The sequence below is a fragment of the Hordeum vulgare genome, chromosome 6H (genome assembly GCF_904849725.1).
Source record: "Hordeum vulgare subsp. vulgare chromosome 6H, MorexV3_pseudomolecules_assembly, whole genome shotgun sequence".
In the NCBI taxonomy this organism is placed as follows: domain Eukaryota; kingdom Viridiplantae; phylum Streptophyta; class Magnoliopsida; order Poales; family Poaceae; genus Hordeum; species Hordeum vulgare.
In genome coordinates, this window is record NC_058523.1 from 351,675,149 (window position 1) to 351,683,855 (window position 8,707).

The following is an 8,707-nucleotide window of genomic DNA, read 5'->3' on the forward strand; positions in this document are numbered from 1 at the left end:
AGTAGGAGTAAGTATTTCCCTCAGTTTGAGAACCAAGGTATCAATCCAGTAGGAGTATCAAGACAAGTTTCCAAAGTACCTGGGCAAAAAAAAACTTGCACCCAACGCTATAAAGGGGTTGTCAATCCCTTCACGATTAATTCCAAGGTGGGATATGAAGGTGGAAAGTGCAACAAAGTAAAAGTGTAGAGCTGAAAATATGATGTGAAGTACACCCGAGGGCCAAAGTGTTCACTAGAGGCTTCTCTCATGATAGCAAATATTACGGTGGGTGAACGAATTACTGTCGAGCAATTGATAGAACCGCGCAAAGTCATGATGATATCTAAGGCAATGATCATACATATAGGCATCACGTCCGAGACAAGTAGACCGATACTTTGTGCATGTACTACTATTACTCCACACATCGACCGCTATCTAGCATGCATCTAGTGTATTAAGTTCATAACAAACGGAGTAACGCCTTAAGCAAGATGACATGATGTAGAGGGATAAATTCATGCAATAGATATAAACCCCATCTTTTTACCCTTGATGGCAACAACATGATGCGTGCCTCGCTACCCCTTCTATCACTAGGTGAGGACACCACATGGTATGAACCCAAAACCAAGCACTTCTCCCATTGCAAGAATTATAGATCAAGTTGGCCATACGAAACCCACAACTCGAAGAGAATTACAAGGATACGAAATAATGCATATAAGAGATCAGACGAGACTCAAATAATATTCATACATAATTTGATCATAAATCCACAATTCATCGGATCTCGACAAAAACACCGCAAAAGAAGATTACATCGGATAGACCTCCATGAAGATCTTGGAGAACTTTGTATTGAAGATCCAAGAGAGGGAAGAAGCCATCTAGCTACTAGCTATGGACTCGAAGGTATGTGGTGAACTACTCACGCATCATCGGAGAGGCAATGGTATTGATGAAGAAGCCTTCCGTGTCCGAATCCCCCCTCCGGCAGGGCACCAGAACGGTCCCCAGATGGGATCTTGCGAAGGCAGAAGCTTGCGGCGGTGGAAAAGTATTTTCATGGCTCTCCCTGGCAGTTTCAGATTTTTGGAGAATTTATAGGCAGAAGAAGTAGGGCAAACGAGCCACGGGGGCCCACAAGCCTGCTAGGCGAGCCCCCAGGCCGCGCCTAGGGGGCTTGTGAACTCCCCGGGGTCCTTTGCCTTGGTTCTCAAGTCCCTTGCGTATCTTCTGTTATGGAAAAAATCATTCCGCAGGTTTTATTCCGTTTGGACTTCGTTTAATATTCTGATGTGAAAAGGTCAAAAACACGGAAAAAACAGAAACTGGCACTTGGCACTGAGATAATAGGTTAGTCCCAAAAAGATATAAAATAGCATATTCATGCATACAAAACATCCAAAGTTGACAAGATAATAGCAAGGAACCATCAAAAATTATAGATACGTTGGAGACGTTTCAGATGCTCATTGTTGATGAAGATCATCTTGAGTTAGGAGTAGTCCTTGTTGTTTCTTACTCTTGTCACCTACATGGGTTACTCCCAAAGCAAAGGAACAAACGCAAGGATATCTATGGACATGGAGTCAAATACATGGGAGGTGATGTCCAAAGAGGCATTAATTACCTTGTCCCTTGCTCACCTTTGAGGGAACGCATGACCCATTGAACTAATGCATATGGTTGGAGTTGATTGCACATAGTTCTTGCCAAAATGAATAAGAGTGAATTTCACTGGCGGAGTCACCCCTCAAGAACTTTCTAGTTCTTCCTCTTGGGGACCCACGTCGCCTTCATGGGAATCCTTGGAGTTGTTGTAGCACTAGATAAGGTAGTGCTAGAAGTGTCCTTGGTAAGCCACTCGACCTTGGCTTGGGGTTCTTCGTTGAATGAGTCAATCTCCTCTTGAAGCTTTCCCTTACCCTTGTGGTTTTGTGGTAGAAGGCTACCTTGAGAGCTTGTTCCCTTGGGAGGAGTATGATCATACTTCCCATCCCGAGGAACAGACTTGGGAATGGGATATGGACCTTCTTCCCGAACATCTCCATTGACATTGAAGTAGCAAAAACCCTGCTTCTTCCGATGTCCTTCTTCCTTGCGCACAATTTCTCTGAATTGCTTACTTCCGGCAAGACTTTTGAAGACACCTCTCTCTATAATCCCTTTCAATAAGTCGTTTTCTTCCTCAAGTGTAACTTGGCTAAGAGAATCATTAGTGTAATCAAGAGAGATAATAGCAACAACATCATTTGATCTAGCTTTAGTATTGTTGTCACTTGATGAAAAAAATATATTGCCTTTGTTACTAGTGTTCTTAGGTTTAACTTGTGGAACAAAAGTACACATGAGTAATTATTTGTCTAGATAAGAAGAACTCTTCTTTCGATGATCATCATTGATTGCTTTTAGAAACTCATGCTCTTTCTCTAAATTTAGCTTCTCGAAGCGTAGCTTCTCATGAGTTGTTGCAAGCTCTTTATGATCTTCTAGAGTAGTTTCATGAGCTAACTAAATAGTTTTTAATTCTTTCGTTAGTCATTTAATCTCTTTCTTATCATCTTCATTTGATTTCTCTTGACAAGCAAGAATATTTTCAAGTTCATTTTCAATGTTATCACTAGTCTTATCAAAGAGCAAGTCATCTTCTCCTAACAAGTCATCCTCATCACTATCAAAGTCAAAGTACTCGAGGTGTGATACCTTGGGGCCTTCTACCGTGAAGAAGTTTCCAATCCCTTCATTTGGTGAATCAGATAAGTCGTAGGAGTTGGAGAAGACGAGTACAATGCTGGGAACACCTTCATCTTGACTATAGTCGGAGTTGGAGTGATAGCTTCTCTCGGATTGGTTGTCAGACTCGGAGCCGGAAACCCATTCACCAACGTGAGCTTCATGTCTTCTTCTAAAACTTCTCTTGGTGTACTTGTCCTTCTTCTCTGATTCTTTGCCTCTCCGGGAGTGTCTTCGTTCATAATGATCTTCTCTACTCCTTCTCTCTCTACGAGGTGACTCATCTCTTGAGCTTCGTCTTCTAGGTGACTCTTCTCTTCGTTTGTGGGGAGCCGAGCACTCATTGGAAATGTGTCCGGTCTTTCCACAGTTGTAATAGTTTCGATCACGATTAGACGAATGCTTCTCGTCTTATTTTGAGGTTGAGTTTCTCTCTTTGCCTCTACTCTTATAGAACTTGTTGAATTTTCTGACCATGAGCCTTATCTCTTCATTGGTAACATGGTTGTCACTTGACGTAGCAGGGACATAATTTGAATCTTTGTAAGCAGCACTTGTCTTGTTGCGCAACTCATCTTTATCCTTGAGAGACATTTCATGAGCAACAATCCTTCCAGTTACTTCAATTGGCGTGAGATCCTTGCAGTTAGGCATCATTTGGATTAATGTGCACACGGTGTCGTATCTTCCATCCAAGGCTCTAAGTATCTTCTTGATGATGAGTTTGTCGATCATCTGTTCATTTCCTAAGCCGTCAATCCCATTTGTGATGAGAGCTAGCCTAGAATACATCTCAGCGACTCCTTTATCATCCTTCATCTTGAACTTGTCAAGCTGATTTTGAAGCACATCCAACTTAGATTCCCTCACCTAATCAGTACCTTCGTGCATATGAATCAAAATATCCAAAATTTCCTTTGCATTCTCAAGGCAACTGATTTTGTTGAATTATTCGCGACACAAGAAGTTGAACAGAATATCACATGCTTGAGCATTGATTTGCAACATCTTCAGTTATTCCGTTGTCACATCACAATCGAGTTCTTTACCTTCCCGAAGAAATCACCTTGCACACCAACACGAACAACAACCCAAACAACAGGATTATGACCAAGGATATGCATTTTCATCGTATGCTTCCAACTAGAGAAATTAGTGCCATCGAACTATGGACCTCTACGGTCATAATCTCCCTCACTAGACACCATAATCTCCTAGGTTGTGAAAACAATGCAATGAAGACTAAATCTCTCATACCACTTGTAGGATCGAAAGTATGTCTAGAGAGGGGGTGATTAGACTACTTGACAAGATAATAACTTAGCCTTTTCCCAATATAAGTGTGGGCTAGTTTTGGCAATTATGACTAGTCAATTACACCCTACACATGCACATCTAAGAGTGTAGCAGCGGAAAGTAAAACATATAAGTGTAAAGTAGAGGCTAAGGTAGGGAGATCAAACGCAAAGGTTGACACAATGATTTTTGGCATGGTTTCCGATAGGTGGCGCTATCGTACGTCCATGTTAGTGGACACTTCAACCCACGAAGGGTAATGGTAGCGAGAGTCCAAGGAGGGCTCAACCCACGAGGGGTCCACAAAGAAGCAACCTTGTGTATTCCACCACGGATTCCGTCCACACAGAACTAGCCTCACTCACGAAAGATCTTCACGAAGTAGGGGATCTTCTTGCCCTTAGAAACATCTTGGTTCAACTCCACAACACGAAGTAGGAGGTTCCCAAGCGACACATGACCAATCTAGGAGGCACCACCCTCCAAAAGGTAATAGATGTGGTAGAACGATGAACTCCTTGCTCTTGTGCTTCAAAAGATAGTCTGCTCAACACTCAATCACTCTCTTTCAGATTTGGCAGGTGTAGGAGAGATTGATCTTGTGGAAAGCAACTTGGGAGGCTGGAAATCAAGGTACAAATGGTTGGAATGGAGTCTCTTCATATCAACACATAAGTAGGTGGCTCTCTCTCGGAATATGGATCTCGTAAGTGTAAGTGTGTTCTGAGTGCTTCCTCTGCGAATGAGAGGTAGGTGCAGAGGTATATATAGGCATCCTCCCAAATCCAACTGTTACAACATTATTGACCAATTCGGTGACACCTAAAAGAATCTCAGTGGTACCGAGTTACACTAAATAGGGCGAGTTTTGAATTCTCGGTGAGACCGATATAGGAATCTTGGTGGTACCAATATTATTACCTAGACCAGCTTGCAAATCTTGGTGAGACCGGTTTCAAACTCGAAAATTTCGATTCTTGAAATCTTCTCAATAGAAATTTGGTGAGTGAATCTCGGTGACACCGATAGGAATGTTGGGGGTACCGAGATTGTACGGTTGGGCATAGGTTCTGTCAAGTGTAAAATCGGTAGGGCCTAATGGAAATTGTTGGTGGCACCAATTTTGCTGGTTTGGGTTTGGATAGAGATATTTTGTGGGAGAATGGCTAAGTATTTTTGGTGGCTACCTCTAAGCAGTTGAGCAACCAATTCATCATAATACCTCATCCCCTTCTAATAGTATTGGCTTCCCTATGGACTCAAATTGATTTCTCACAAAGTATAAAACATAGAGTCTTCTTGCTTGAAGCTTGAGCCAATCCTATTCATTCCTTGCATCAAGGGGCATCTCCTCACAATCCTATAGACAAATCATGTTTCAACTTTTCTGAAATATACTTGAATAAACTCATCAGTCCAATGATGCATATGTTGTGATTAGTTACCAAAACCATCTTAGGGAGCAATTGTGCTTTCGAACCTATTCCATAATTCCTTCATCATTTTAACAAGGAGGGACGAAAATCTTTTTTTTAAGAAATCGCCCGGCTCCTAGTTACCACGTTCATCATTGAAGTATGTCACCCAGAGTGGGTGGCAAACTCCGTGCTTGTTTTAAAGAAAAACGACACTTGTCACATGTGCGTTGATTACACAGATCTTAACAAGGCTAGTCCCAAGGATCTGTTTGCTCTTCCTCGCATCGACCGGCTCATCGACTCTACAGCCGGTTGTGGGCGTCTTGTTGGGGAACGTAGTAATAATTCAAAAAAATTGCTACATCACACCTAGATCATCTAGGAGAGACCAGCAACGAGTGAGGTAGAGCATCTTCATACCGTTGAAGATTGCATAGCGGAAGCATTACTACGAACGCGGTCGATGGAGTCGTACTCGAGGCGATTCAAATCGCGGAAGATCCGATCCGAACACCGAACGTACGCTGTCTCCGCGTTCAACACACCAACAGCCCGGGGACGTCTCCTCCTTCTTAATCCAGCAAGGAGGGATGATAAGTTGAGGGAGAACTCCGGCAGCACGACGGTGTGGTGACGGTTGTGGTGGTACTATCCCGGCAGAGCTACGCCTAGCGCTACCAAAACCGCAAACTGAGGAGAAAACGATCTAGGGAGAGAGTGGGGCGCCAAGGGCTTCACGTGTGCTCTTGGGGCGCCCCTCCTCTCTATATATAGGTTGAGGGGCGTGTGGAACAGCCCCGCCAAGCCCTAGGGCGCTTCCAAGGGGAGAGGAGGTGGAATCCTAGTCCCCTCCCTTCCATTCCATACAAAGGTGGACTTTCCACCTTTCCCGACAGCATGGGCATTGAGGGACTTGTGTGCTTGGCCCAATAAGGCCACGACCTCTCCCCCAGCCCATGCACACCCTTGGGACGTGGTGGAACCCTTGGTGGACTTCCGTACTCCTCCGAAAGATTCCGGAACCTTCTAGAAGCTTCCCGATACAATACCGGAAAAACCCAAAACTTTTCCAGTACACGAAATATGACTTCCCATATATAAATATTTACCTCCGGACCATTTTGGAACTCCTCGTGACGTCCGAGATCTCATTCGGGACTTCAAACAACCTTCGGTAACCACATATATGATTGCCATAACAACTCTAGCATCATAGAACCTTAAGTGTGTAGACCCTACGGGTTCGGGAAACATGCAGACATGACCAAGACATCTCTCCGGCCAATAACCAACAGTGGGGTCTGGATATCCATATTGGATCCCACAAGTTCCTCAATGATATCATCGGATGAACCAGGATGTCAAGGATTCACTTAATCCCGTATGCAATTCCCTTTGTGTACCGGTATGACACTTGCCCGAGATTCGATCGTCGGTATCCCAATACCTTGTTCAATCTGGTTACCGGCAAGTATCTTTACTCGTTCCATAACACATCATCCCATGGCTAACTCCTTAGTCACATTGATCTCATTATGATGAGGCATTACCGAGTGGGCCCAGAGATACCTCTCTATCACACAGGGTGACAAATCCCAGTCTCGATTCGTACCAACCCAACAGACACTTTCAGAGATACCTATAGTGCACCTTTATAATCACCCAGTTATGTTGTGACGTTTGATACACACAAAGCACTCCTACGGTATCCGGGAGTTGCACAATCTCATGGTCTAAGGAAACGATACTTGACATTAGGAAAGCTTTATCACACGAACTGCACGATCATGTGCTATGCTTACGATTGGGTCTTGTCCATCACATCATTCTCCTAATGATGTGATCCCATTATCAATGACATCCAATGTCCATGATCAGGAAACCATGACCATCTATTGATCAACGACCTAGCCAACTAGAGGCTCGCTAGGGACATGTTGTGGTCTATGTATTCACACATGTATTTCGGTTTTCGGTTAATACAATTATAGCATGAACAATAGACAATTATCATGAACAAGGAAATATAATAATAACCATTTTATTATTGCCTCTAGGGCATATTTCCAACACGTCTCTACTTCTTGGTTGCTTATTCTGGTTATCATCACATCAATATGGGTGTTGAGGATCAAGAAAAAATGGCATTCATCACTCCATTTGGTGCCTTCTGTTACTTCTCAATGCCACTTGGGCTTAAGAGCGCGGGGGCTACATATCAACAATGTGTTCAAAACTATCTACACAACCACATTAGGCGCAATGTTCATGCTTATGTTGATGACATCGCGGTTAAATACCAGAAGAAGGAAACTCTACTTGATGACCTCAGGGAAACTTTTGACAACCTTCATGTGTACAAGATGAAGCTTAACTATGCCAAGTGTGTTTTTGGAGTACGTGCATGCAAGTTCCTGGGTTTTTTGGTCTGAGAGCATGGCATCGAGGTTACCATGAGAAAATCAAAGCAATGGCCTCCCTTTCTTTGCCGGAAAACATCAATGATGTCCAGCGTATGGCAGGCCGGATTGCAGCCTTGAGCCAATTTATAAGTGTGCTTGGTGAGAAGGCAATTCCTCTCTATCATCTGTTGAAAACTACTGATAACTTCGTTTGGACAGATGTTGCCAACGATGCGTTTGAAGCACTTAAGAAACTGTTGGTTGAGCCGCCCGTCTTAGCTGCCCCGATTGGCGAAGATCCTATGCTCCTATACATATCTACAAAGAATAAAGAGGCGAGTGCAGGAATTGTCATTGAGCGCAAGGAGGCAGGAAAAGACTATCCAGTGCAAAGGCCTATTTGTCATGGTTTTGTCACGATAAATGTCCTCATGAAAGGACTTAGTGGTGAAGCCATCGCAACTCTGTGGCGACTCAAAGGGGTTGACCGGGAAACGGGAAACGTGTTTACCCAGGTTCGGCCCCTCAGGTTGAGGTAAAAGCCTACGTCCTGCTATGCGTATATTGTTGTGGGAATCTGTCGGGGGGATAACCCCGGGGTAGGCTCATCAAGCCTGCTCCTTCATTTCCTGCCCAAAGGATATGAACAAATACAGTTCCCCAATGCCTAAGACTTCTGGCCGGCTAGGCTGCGCCTGCCGGCTGGAGGACGGGGCGGCCAACTCTCTGGCCAGACAGGCAACCCCTCTCGGCTAGAGGCGAGACGGCTACCTCTTCCTGACCGTCTGGGCCAAGCCAGCCGGCTAGGAACGAGGCGACCGTCACACTCCCACTCCATTACTGCACTCAGCGTGGGGAACAGTGGAGGCG